The sequence below is a fragment of the Patagioenas fasciata genome, chromosome 5 (genome assembly GCF_037038585.1).
Source record: "Patagioenas fasciata isolate bPatFas1 chromosome 5, bPatFas1.hap1, whole genome shotgun sequence".
Taxonomy (NCBI): domain Eukaryota; kingdom Metazoa; phylum Chordata; class Aves; order Columbiformes; family Columbidae; genus Patagioenas; species Patagioenas fasciata.
The window spans coordinates 7,732,501-7,744,568 of record NC_092524.1 but is presented as its reverse complement, the minus strand read 5'-3'; the positions used below and the strand labels follow the sequence as shown (position 1 = coordinate 7,744,568).

The 12,068-nt window shown below is 41.7% G+C and overlaps 1 protein-coding gene across 1 annotated transcript in view; it reads right to left on the bottom strand.

Annotated features, from left to right (window-relative positions):
• The window catches only part of ELP4 (elongator acetyltransferase complex subunit 4), a 140,668-nt gene that overhangs the window by 2,578 nt on the left and 126,022 nt on the right, over window positions 1-12,068 (bottom strand). The gene's annotated exons all lie outside the window — the stretch shown is intronic.

Below are 12,068 nucleotides of genomic sequence, written 5' to 3'. Positions count from 1 at the left end.
TTTTTTTCCCTCATGAAAATTTACTAAACAAAACACAAATTTTCTCAAGGTATTTCAATATATCTATGGGCATCTTCCCGTTAAAAACAAGTGTTTTGTCTCAATATCAACCCCCACATCAAATAGTTTGATTTCTACGGCATTACCATGTAACTCTAATTTTATTTCAAGCATAGATAATTTGTGGTAGAGCCTGAAAATGAATGATGGAATGGTCAGAAGGTGGAGAGGGTTCACCCTGGTTACAGCATTATTCTACTACAGTGTTTCTTCTTCATATTCTACTTTCATTTTTTAATAAAAACAAAAGTGCTAGTAGTTTCACTTGTACAAGGCAATCACACATGCTAATCAAACCTTGCCATCCCTTGTGAGTTGTAGGGACATTACATCCATTTTACAGATGAGGAGACTGAGACACAGGTTACACGTTTGTCCACAAGCACACAGTCCTTGTGTAATAAACCTTATTTTTCAGCAATGACAAAAATATTTCAACTCTCCCTCCGAGGGTTCTTTTACACTGGAGATACATAAAAGACATGCCATTACCATTTAGCTTTTGTAAGGTAAGGTGAAAATGAATGTAAAACCGAGGCTTTACTTGGTTAATTGCCTCTCTTTTGGACACAGTGAGGTACTGAAAGCCAGTCAGATGAGATAGTTGAGCATCTTATACACAGTGCAATAATTTATGAAACTGGTATCATGGAAGAAACATATTTCTTGAAAGATTTAGTAGGCAAAGGCTAAACTGCATGGCTTTTCTTTAAAATGCACATGCTTCTAAAGGGAACAGGATAACAGCAATGACTGCAAAATTATCTTAGGAGGCTGTGTGGACCATCCTTATTCTCTCATTTTGCTATGTTTTCGTTTTTACCAGAACACATAACTACAGATGCCTTTTCTTCAATACCTTTGCAACTTCTTGTAGGATAAGAATTTAATAAAAAAGCATAAGGAATATCTGCTATTTACAGCAGACTGACTGTTTAGTTCATGGCTGGCTTTGAGACTGTGCAATTAGACATAACTTGAGAGGTGTTCCAAAGGGCTCCCCTGGTTCTGGGCAGTGTGGGGAGAAGAACGTGCACTGGGTTGTCTTCTCCAAGGGAAGAAAATGCATAAAGTAACACATGTGGAGCAGGAAAGCCTATGCCCAGGGTGAGGTGACATATCTCAGCCTTGAAATAGAAGAAATGTGTGTATTTCTTTGTAGCACATTGCCTATAAAGCACGTGGGAAATCTCACAATTTATGTAGCAAGAAACACGCCCTGTATATACCATTTAGGAACTATGCGAATTCTACATTTCACTATATTGAAATCAGTGCTGTGCTGTGGTATCCTTCACCTACAGTTCTTCCCGTATTCCTAAGAAGGTCAAGCACAGCTGTGGATGTGAACTGTGGTCCATGATGCCTCATTTCTACACCATAGAATCATTTTGATTGGAAAAGATCTTTCAGATTGAGTCCCACCATTAACTCAACACTGTCAAGTCCACCACTAAACCACGTTCCTAAGAACCTCATCTACGTGTCTTTTAAACCCCTTCAGGGATGGTGACTCCACCACTGCCCTGGGCAGCCTGTTCCAATGCCCCACAAGCCTTTCTGTGAAGAAACGTTTCCTAATATCCAATCTAAACCTTCCCTGGTGCGACATTAGGCCATTTCCTCTTGTCCTATCACTTGCTACCTGGGAGAAGAGACCAACACCCTCCATGCTACACCCTCCTTTCAGGTAGCTGTAGACAGCGATAAGGTCTCCCCTCAGCCTCCTGTTCTCCAGGCTGAACAGCCCCAGCTCCCTCAGCCGCTCCTCATCACACTTGTGCTCCAGCCCCTCACCGGCTTCGTTGCCCTTCTCTGAACTTGCTCCAACACAATACAAACCTGGGCACGTGCCTATTTTGTTTGTCTGCTGAGAAAAATGTTTGCTAGGCAAGAGCCAACGTGCAACTCGGATTGTCAGGATGGGCTGTAACCACTGGACAGCGAAAGATGAGGAAAAGCTGGGAAGTGCAGGGGAGTGCTCTGCAGATCTTTCAGCCACATTTTCTTTCCAAAAAAGTGCTGGCAGGCTCCAGGGTATCTGATATGTGTGAGGTCCAGACACAAGTGAAATAATGCAGTTTTCTCCCACTCGCTGTTAGCATCTCTCTGCCCTCACCAGAGAGCGGGAGAGGCGGCTTCCTCCAGGGGAAATGTGGTACCATTGTCTTCCTCCAGCAATTACGGACCCTCTTGCCAAATCTGCCAAATGAATTCAGAGCAAACGGAACTGAGACTCAGTAAACTAACCTTACACAGGGACTAACCAATGCTACAGATAGGGAGCAACTTAAACCCTGCCACACTGGCCTGGACTCAAGGTGGTGGTCAAAAGAAAAAAAGAATCTTTGATATTTACACAGCCTCTTAGTCAATGCTGTGGGGTTTTTTTGCTAATATATATCATAATCAGAATGGAATAATATTTATAAATTTGCAAAGACTCAGATAAGGAAAGAAAAATTAACTGAATGAGGCTTTTAAAGATGTATTTGTTATGAAGCAGTATTTCATTACACATGCACATATTCTTCTTCCCTCCTCTTATTCAGTGAAGAGGCTGCACACTGCACACTGGTCAGTTAGCGTGCACTGGGTTGTCTTCTCCAAGGGAAGAAAATGCATAAAGTAATACATGTGGAGCAGGAAAGCCTATGCCCAGGGTGAGGTGACATACCTCAGCCTTGAAATAGAAGAAATGTGTGTATTTCTTTGTAGCACATTGCCTATGAAGCACGTGGGAAACCTCACAATTTATGTAGCAAGAAACACGCCCTGTATATACCATTTAGTAACTATTCTTGTCACTGTTTACTTTGAACTTTTCTGACTTATTTGTTGTACACGATTCAAACCTTGTTCTGAAGCCAGAATGGTTTTTCAATAGCATGTGTCAGTATGCAGCACCTGAACACCTCACAAATACCAACTGTGTTGTTTTCCTAATTTTCTTGTCAGATAAGGTGGCAAAGTTACCTCAATTTTAGAGACAGGGAATTAAGGCACATAAAACACACGGCAATAAGTATCCACTAATTGCAGAAACATAGTCTGAGGCATTTAGGACTTGCTTTTCCAGAATGTCTACCATTGTACAGCATTTCATATGGTCAAATGCTAACTTAATTTACAGCTGTGCATGCTTGGTATTTCTTCAAGAACCTCAAGTCAAGCACTTGAAAAGTGAGAGACACAAAATAAGAGCAGAGAAATAAAAACGCTGGGTTGAAGCAACATGATCACACAGGAGCTCAGCAGTATGGGCAGGGACGCATCACACCTTCCGAGATATCCTTCAATCGTCTTAATTATGAGACCATCCCTCCTGCAATCCTTCTCTACAATCCCAGTTTCCAAAGATTACAACAAATTGCTGGTTCTCCAGGAAGCGTACTTCACTGAGTATGCCACATTCATCCTCAAATCAGATGTATTCTGAACGATAAATAACACTAGGGTCCTCTGAAAACAACTGAGTATTATCCTGCCGTTAAGATCTGAATCACAGCACACGCACACACACGTGCTACCTCTGAATAAAGCCTGAATCGGCATCTCAGAATATCATTCCTTACATTTTCTGTGCACAGTTTAAAAATATAAACAGGGCTGCAAACATTAATCCTATTAAATACACCATTCAAAAAATTCTACACTTCAAATCACAAACAAACTGGAAATTCATCACACAGCATAATACAGACATCCACAGGTTAAACAGCAGGTCTTTATTTTTGGCACCAGTAGGGACATTGCAGTCCCTTGAACCAAGGCAGCAAGTGATGGCATAAATAGGCTGTGATCTTTTTTGACCACCAGCCTTACAGAATGATCAGACATTTCCACAGATATTTGCTGACCACAGAGGAACAGTCACATTTAAAGACCCAGTTTAGGACAAAATGTTTTCTGGTGGACAGACTTCTTTGCTATTTCTGAGGCTGTGACCCTTTCAATCTCTCTCTCTCTTATCACCCTGATAAGGATCAAGCTGATTTTGCTCACATTGCCAATCCCAGTCCTCCTTGCCGAGGTCTCCCACCCTGCAACTGGTCTTCATGACAAAAACACAGCTTTTCACAGAATCACAGAATGTCAGGGATTGGAGGGGACCTCAAAAGCTCATCCAGTCCAATCCCCCTGCCGGAGCAGGAACACCCAGATGAGGTTACACAGGAAGGTGTCCAGGCGGGTTTGAATGTCTGCAGAGAAGGAGACTCCACAACCCCCCTGGGCAGCCTGGGCCAGTGTCTGTCACCCTCACTGAGAAGAAGTTTCTTCTCATATTTAAGTGGAACCTCTTGTGTTCCAGTTTGAACCCATTACCCCTTGTCCTATCATTGGTTGTCACTGAGAAGAGCCTGGCTCCATCCTCCTGACACTCACCCTTTATGTACCTGTAAACATTAATAAGATCATCCCTCAGTTTCCTCTTCTCCAAGCTAAAGAGCCCCAGCTCCCTCAACCTTTCCTCATAAGGGAGATGCTCCACTCCCTTCATCATCTTCGTTGCCCTGCACTGGACTCTTTCCAGCAGTTCCCTGTCCTTCTGGAACTGAGGGGCCCAGAACTGGACACAATATTCCAGGTGTGGTCTCACCGGGGCAGCATAGAGGGGAAGGAGAACCTCCAGTTATCTGGACTCCCCAGCCAGTCTTAGTTTTCTGTTTCCAAGTTCTTCATTCCTTCTCCTGCCAGTCCTGAGTTTCTCTTGCCCATTTATGCCCATATTCCATCCCCTGCTCCCGTTCCTAATGCTGAGGTCCAAATACAGCACCCTTCCTCACCTCGGCCCCTTGTCTTCCTCATCCCCTATTTTGTCCTCCTCCTTTTCCTATCTGTTGCTCTTGACCTGCCCTTCTTTCTCCTGCTGGCACAGCTTTCCATCCCCCCTGCCTGTCTGCTTTGCACTGCTCACTGCCCCGGCCAAAAAAGCAGGAATATCCATGGAAAAGGGTCAAGCTGAATACGCAGCACTGAGCGCGCCTGGGCCAAACACAGACAGATTTTCACCGGACAGCAAAAACACATCCCTGGCATAAATGCTAGATATAAAATCGCACATTTTCATTTTTCTTTCAAATAATCAAAACTTTTCACTAAAATATTCCAGCATGTGGATAAACACAAAACTTCCTGTAGCCTACGGCAAGTTGGTGGGGCAAAAGTATTTTAAGACAAAATGGTCAAAGTCTGGCAAAGGTAAATATGCAAGTGAAGATAGGATCCTATAATCACCCTCCTTGTGATAATTTCTTAAAGCCTGTGTCAAAGAAAAGTTTGTCAGTGGGAAAACTAGGGAACGCTGGAGTAAACGTCCTTTGTGCAAAGTTAATTGTGTGTCTGCATTATTGTAGTGTGTTTAATTACACGATCACACACCATTTTCACCCAGGCAGGCTGTCAGAAAGGTTTAAACTTAGGATCTTCAGAATCAGACTCTAAGGTTGATTAAGAAATACCTGGCTGTGGAAGAGGGTGATTAGTTACTGTAAGGGACACCATGCGAGTGCTGGTGCTTCCCACCCGCTCTGTCTCGGGCAGGTCCCAAAGGCTTTGCGGTGATCGGAACAATTACACCGAACCCAGCTAAGCACACAGCTTTAGGGCATGAATTACGAAAGGAAAACAGCTCGGACAAAACTTATTAAATACTTTGCCTCTGCTCCTCCCTCTGCCTGAAGAAAACTTCTAATTACTTCATTTGTTCTCAATGGGGGAGAAAAAATAAAGTAGAAGTGGGAGATAATATGTCAAATGACAAGCCAGAAAGGACACTGAACAAGCGTTTAGTCCAATCCCAGCACTGAGGACCAAATACAGCACCGATGTTTTCTGACACTGGTCTGCCTTGTAAGACTGGGGTGTAAGGATCCAATTCACGACTATTCCAGGAACTTCCAGTGGGCTGGTGTGTTTGGTTGGGGTGCAATTCATTTTTTTTTTTAATTCAACAAAATCCTCATTGCATAAAAACACTAACAGGTGCTTTTGCCCGTTGTATGAAGCGGATTGTTGTACAGATTTCTTATAAAAACCAGCCTTTCCAATGTAAGACTCTTCAGTATTAGTAGGATTGAGCAGCAGTTTTCCTAGCAACCTCTCCTGATGTTGATTACATCTGAGTTACAAAATGCATAGAAGCAGTATGCAGGTTTTAGCTGACTATAAAAGGGGTTGAAAATAAGGTAAAAATCATGTAACTGAACCTCAGTAACCAATGACTGGTTAAAAAAAGAGCTATCTACTAGAGATAATGTTAAAGAACCGATTAGTATACAACTATACACATACGCTATATGTATTCTGAAGAATCTATTGGCACCGCACTGTGAAGGCAACTTGTGAAATCCAGTGTTACACCTACACAGTATAAACAACAATCAGTTCATAAAATTAATTTTCAGATTTGAGGAAATCTGTGTCTGTACAGATTGTTTTATACTGGCTAAAATACTCAGAAAAAAATGAGTTAGAGGACACTCAAGAAACAGCAACGTTTCATAAAATTAATTAATGGCTCCTAAAATCACATAAGCTGTAAAATACTTTAAGCAATAAAAAAGTATAAAAATATTTTGCAACCATATGATAAGCAGATACACATACACTGGCAAAAATCTAAGCTCAAAGTAATTGTTCATATTACTCCAAAATTATTATATTTTCAGCAAGCAAATAATAACATGACTGATGCAAAATCATTAAATCCCCCCCAAAAAGAAGTGGGAGTTCAGGTGGAAATTTGCTCTTAATTTGATATATATTACAATAACGTTGCAGAAATTAACCTTGTGACTCTGCTAACAGTCATATGAAGCTTTAATGACTGGGCCCACACTTCCAAAAATTAAATTTAGAACAAAAAAAATCTTTACAATTCCATGTATTTGGATCTTTGACCAAAAAAAATGCTTAGTAGTCTGTGATGGCTGCAGCCCTGCCTTGGGGCAGGGAGATGGGTTAATGACCTCTCCAGATCCCTTCTAGTTCCATTTGCCACAACTCCATGAAGACTGAAGTCACCAAAGCCGAAGGGATTTTGTTTAGGGGGAAGAGGGGGGCAGGGAGAAGAATTTTAGGAATGCTGGGAAAATGAAAGATGCAGACTCCTGGTTGGGGAGCTTTATATCCTATTTATTTCTCTTTGAAGCAGAACTCTTGCCACCCCATAAAGCCCACACAAGAGAGAACAGGAACAGTCCGTGGTACAGAGGCCAAGTCCCTGTTACTATTTCATTTTCTGCTTCTGATGCCCATTATATTTTCCCTTTTACATCTTTTTGTTATTATCTAATTTATAATAACTAGTAATGAATTTCTAAGAAAAGACTTCAGCATTTTTGTAGGTATCATGACGAAGGTGGATTTTAAGGAGAAACATGCAGGATGTTAGTAATGTGGCTTCATAAAACCTCATCGTAGAGCGAAGAACCTCATTTCTTGCTTGAAAATTATGGAACTGTCAAGTGACTGTCACCATTACCTGACTGGAAATAGATCTCTTGATAATGAATCAGATCGCATAGGCAGGCTGGGAAAAAGGACACGGAGGCCACAAAAACAAGCAACCTACACCTTAAGAAAAGTGGGAGCCAGTGAAGAGGTTCCAAATGACTCCACAGTCACCAAGATGTCTCTTTACCTTTGCGGTGAAGAAGACTGTCCCACACGGGAGGCTTTAGCTCAAGGCCAGCTGTGGAACAATGCAGCTGTGCAGCCCAAAACTGGGCTGCTGGGTGACAAACAGCTGTGCAAGAAGGAGCTGGCAAAGCCCTGATGGGTGCTCCTGGTTTGTTGGGGAGTTGCCCTCTGCTCAGGCCTGGCCATGGAGCTTGCTGACCTGCGTATGATCCTCACTTGCTGCCCTGACTGCTCGGCTTGAGAGCGGACATGCCTCACAACCACAGATCTGTCTGGCGGTCACCAGGACTGGTGGTTGACCCTGGTCATGGTCACTGAACCTGCTCTGCTCTTCTTATTGGGGCAGTGAAGACTTAAGGATTTAGTGGCATCTGAGCCCACCAGAGACATTGGGTGGTACCTTCAACGCAATGGCAACACATGGAACTGACTCTCTCTTCAAGGCCATTGCAATGTGTCTGTTGATGGGATGAAAGAGTTCTTGAATGAATAGGTTTACTTGACATCTCCAGAGGTTGCATCTTGCATTTCTAACCGACGCAGCTGCCAAATGGTTACAAACTTCTTAGCAGATGTGCATTTCAGGAGTGTCTTAGCTTTGCCAGGCAATGACTTCACAGTTTTCTTAACAGGTCAACATTTGAGTAAAGACAGGTGGGTTCTTGTAGGTGCAGCATTAGTCACTACTTTTCAGTGACAGGAAAGGAAAAAACAGACAATTGTCTGAACAAACTATTTCATTCCGAAGAAAGACTTCAAGATGTGTTAAAGACAATTTTCTACATGTGAAGGGACACAAGAGAAAGATAAAAATATCAGGGAGATTTACCTTCTCTGACACTTGAAAATGCCAAATGTTTGGTACCGCATAGTGCTCTAAATCACAAATATGAGACCCACTTCATATTATAACTGTAGTCTCTGCAGAATGAAGAAGTTGCCCATTTATAAAGGAAGCTGGATTAATCGGTGGTGGTTGTAGACTTTCCAGGGACTACAGCTGTTCAACTGCTTGTCTGATCCAAAATTCAGAGAAATACATGGTAATTTTAAAACTAGAGCTGTACTAAACATAAGATAAAATATCCAGGAAGAATGAAATATGCCATGATATATAAATACTGTATCAATGTGAAGCTTTTTTCCCCTTCTTACTGAAAGATATGTTCTATGAGAAAGACATAGAAAGCCAAGCAGAAGAGAACAGGGAAGAAATCAAGTGACAAAGGGCTGAAGAGAAGATGGAGTGAAGAAAGATGGAGGGCAGGAGAGATACATTATCTAGGCACATTATAGTTGAGACTGGAATATGTTGTCTAAAAGCGGAAGGGAAATACTGCTCTAAATTCAAACAGTAGTTCATGAGTCTGAAGGTATCATCTATATTCAAGGCAAGCAGACCAACATTGCTCCTATAGACCTGTTCTTTTTGCTGAAATTCTGCTCCTCGGGCTTACGTAAGAGGAGTGTGGGACCCGTGATGCAAGTTTGAGTAATTCTAGGGCTCTCAGGATAATCCGGATGGATGTTAATGTTAATGTCACATTCTCTTCTCTGACGGATTCATTCAACCTAATTGCAGCTGTCTACAAGTCAGCCGTTCAGTCTAACCTATATTATATACTTAGGATGAGATGAATCATCCTTGCAAGAGCTTGCCCATCTCTGCTGATTATTCAGGAAACCTGGATGACTAGCTTAAACCCCATTCTTAACTTGGAGAGTAAAAGGTCAAGGAGAGGAATTCAGTCCTACAACTACACGAAGCTTCTCATTGAGTCCGTGCCTCCATGATTCCTCCTCTTTCTTTGAATGACATTGCAACAGGCCACAAAATACGGATTTTTTATCAAACCACAGATGGCTCACTGGAAACGTTCCAGAGTTGCTGGCGATGCCCGTGCTGCTCTGCAATGACTTGGTTCTCTCTACTGGGAAGCCTGAGAAGTGTTTGAGACACTGTGTGTACAAACAAAAGCTATGTGAGGAGGAGGGAGAAATAGCATTCAGAGGCAGAAGCATCTGTTCTAGGAGTTCCAACATACTGCAATGTTACTGTTGCCCTTTAAAATTTCAGCTCAATTGGAAAACTAACCAAATATTTGAGTTCTCATCCAAAGCTATCTGTTGAAGTTCACTGTAATCTATCAAGCTTCTGTTTCTGTTTAAATATATTACATTTCATAAAACTCATTAGTACACCCATTTAAAAACCACCATTTTATCTCAAGTGTGCAACAACGCCAATAACTGATAAAATATATTCCACCTCTTGCAAAAACTGTCCAGATAGATTTCAACACTTTGCAGAAAGGTTACGCTCCAGGACAGGTAACTTGCACTGACAAATCTCCTTTGCAAGTGCGTTTCAATGCCTGAGTTGCCAACTCAATAAAGAAAGAAAACAGAAATGCAAAGAGTCTTTGGAACTGAATAGTTCTGCCAGCTATTGCTAAAACACACATTGCCTACAAGCTTCCATGGATTTGAAGTACCTAGTCTCCATCGATTCTGTGAAATTTAGAGTTTAATGAAATGCTTTCCTAAGAAGCAGAGGAGAAAACGGGAGCTGCTCCGAGACTCTGGGCCAGCCCAGCTGTGGGCTGCCCCAATGCTGCCTCAGCATTTTGCCTAGATTTTGTATTGATTGACAATATTTATTTCCTCCTACACATCAGTTTCAGAAGTTTACACAACACATAACTCTACATGCGAACGCACACACTACTTATGCGTATGAATTGCTGACAAGGGTCTACCTGCAGGACCTCTCCCAGGCGCGCAGGATTGCTCCAGAAAGCACTGAGAGGTTTGCGCCATATTGTTTTACATTCGTCCACACAATGCAAACCATCCATACGATACATCCCTGAATGCTGCAGTTCCAAGAGACCAGTGTCACAGGTTTGGCAAGTTGCTGCTGACGAAGAAAAAGGGTGTAGGGGGCAAAACGCACATGCCAGCTGAGGGGGAGTATTGTTGGTTTATACTGGGAGCAGCCCTATGCTCAGGAGTCTATTTACCTTTTTAGGTCAGCTAGAATTAGAAGATTTCCATTGCTAGGCAGCCCAGCACATCTGTGAAGCATTTCTGGGCGTTCAGACCTGGAGCAGGTGTTGCCCAAAGGAAAGATTCATTTCCCCGTGTTACGGAGCCCGTCAGTCCCCCCCTGACGGCACCGGGGCTTCGGCAACAGAGAAGCGCCTTCACTTGGAGCAGAAACATATTACATGACCAGAACACGACAATTAGCACATTTGTAAAGCTTCAGGGATAGGAACAATTTAATAGCTTTTAGAAGCAGACTAATTTTCTTGAGCTTTTTAATATATTTTTAATTATTTTTCTTTTCATGCATGGGCAAGTTCTTCTCTGCTACAGGTATTTTCTGAGTCTGCCTGGCAGGATTATTATGTGTAGAGAAACACAAATTATTCAATCACTTTAAACCAGTGCAAGATAAATGAAAAAGTGCTATGTAAGTGCAGACTTTTATTACTAATCTCTGTTTTAAAAGCAAGTATCATTTAGATAGACAAATGTTTTGCTGGTTTACAAATTTTGTACATTTACAAAGAGAGGTTGCTAAACAGACGACCAGTTTGTTTATGTTTGCAGCTTTTCACAAGCTAGTAACTTCAGCTCTGCAATGGTAAATGCCACCGTTGGATGCTCCATGCTAGGGCAAAAACCAAGCCAGAAGACATGTCTTCTCACCCTAAAAACTGGCACTGATACCGGAAATATGTTCAGTTCCTGTAACTCCCAGGCGAACAAGTAGTCATTGCATAATTCATATTTTAATATACCTTATTTTCAGTACTAATCCCCCATGACTCATGAGAGTTACAGTTTAAAACTCCAGCTAACAAAGCCTTTTGTAGCATTACTACCAAATAATCTTAGACTTCAGAAATTACTGAAGTGTAATTTAATATTCATGCCATTGGATCACCCTGTTTTGGTATGAAAACATACTGTGGCGTATTTTTACTCAGTGATTGATATTGCTTATATAAAAAAAATATAAAAACCACATTGGTGATCAAGCCAGCATGTTGACTATCCTTTGGCAAACCAAAGCTTTAAAGGAAGTTTAAGAGCAGAATAAGGAGTTGCCGGGGAAAGGTTAGAAGACAGGTCATGCTAATTCCTTTTAAATGACTCTATCTAAGACAGTACGACTCAGTGCAAAGTGAAACAAACATCGTGAGTATGAATGACAGAAACTGGTATCACATGAAACGCAAGACTTCTGTGAGTAATCGAGATTAAAATAAACATTACTGTTTATCTGGAAGTTGCGGGGAGGGCTGAACATTTGAGCAGATTTGTGCATCAAAAATGTGTTTAGTACAGAAACT